This window comes from Corvus brachyrhynchos, unplaced genomic scaffold (assembly GCF_000691975.1).
Source record: "Corvus brachyrhynchos isolate BGI_N302 unplaced genomic scaffold, ASM69197v1 scaffold103, whole genome shotgun sequence".
NCBI lineage: Eukaryota > Metazoa > Chordata > Aves > Passeriformes > Corvidae > Corvus > Corvus brachyrhynchos.
The window spans coordinates 217,782-218,858 of record NW_008237436.1 but is presented as its reverse complement, the minus strand read 5'-3'; the positions used below and the strand labels follow the sequence as shown (position 1 = coordinate 218,858).

Genomic DNA, 1,077 nt, shown 5'->3' with positions numbered 1-1,077 from the left:
GCCGCGGCCGTGGGTGGGCGGGCAGCGGTGTTCCCCATGCCCCCAGGGAGGGTGTTCAGGGACGACACCAAACTGGGTCGGAGTGTCGATCTGCTGGAGGGAAGGAAGGCCCTGCAGAGGGACCTGGACAGGCTGGAACAATGGGCCGAGACCCAACAGCACGAGGTTCAACAAGGCCAAATTCCAGGTCCTGCACTTGGGTCACAACCACCCCATGCAGCGCTACAGGCTGGGGGCAGCATGGCTGGAAAGCTGCCCGGCAGAAAAGGACCTGGGAGTGCTGGTCGATAGCGGCTGTACATGAGCCAGGAGGCCACGTCCCAGGTGGCCGAGAAGGCCAATGGCATCCTGGCCTGTACCAACAATAGTGTGGCCAGCAGGACCAGGGCAGTGAGTTCAGCACTAGGGAGGCCACACCTCAGGTAATGTGTCCAATTCTGGGCCTCTTAATTCAGGAGGGACATTGAGGTGCTGGCTGGAGTGTGTGAAGAGAAGGCAACAGAGCTGCTGAAGGGTCTGGAGCACAAGTCCTACAAGGTGCAGTTGAGTGAACTGGGGTTATTTAGCCTGAAGAGGAGGAGGCTCAGGGGAGACCTTATCACTCTCTACAACTACGTGAAAGGAGGGTGGAGCCGGGGGGGGCTCGGCCTCTTCTCCCAAGTAAATAGTGACAGGACAAGAAGACATAGTCTGAAACTGGGAGGTTTAGGTTGGACATTAGGAAGAATTATCTTCACAGAAGCATTAAGTAGGCATTGGAACAGACTGCCCAGGGTGGTGGTGGAATCATCATCCCCAGAGGTGTTTAAGGAAGGACTGGACAGTCTCATTGACATGGGGGTGTTCAGACATAGGTGGGCTCAGTGTTTGCTGAGGTCTTTTCCAGTCTAATTGGTATTGTAATTCTGTGTGGAACCACACTGCCCCCAGCCCACCAGACCCCAGCCCACCAGCCAGGCCCGCCACCTGCTTCTGAGTCCTAGCCTCGCAGTTTTTGTAAACTTTTCTGCTGCTGTGGTTTGGTGCCTCTCAGTGCCTTTCCCATGGCATGACAGCTCTGACGGGACGGACTCGAGG

General features: G+C 56.5%; 1 protein-coding gene across 1 annotated transcript in view; it reads right to left on the bottom strand.

Annotated features, from left to right (window-relative positions):
* LOC103613595 (phosphatidylinositol 3,4,5-trisphosphate 3-phosphatase TPTE2) overlaps positions 1–1,077 on the bottom strand; it is a 22,162-nt gene that overhangs the window by 20,773 nt on the left and 312 nt on the right. The window lies entirely within an intron of this gene.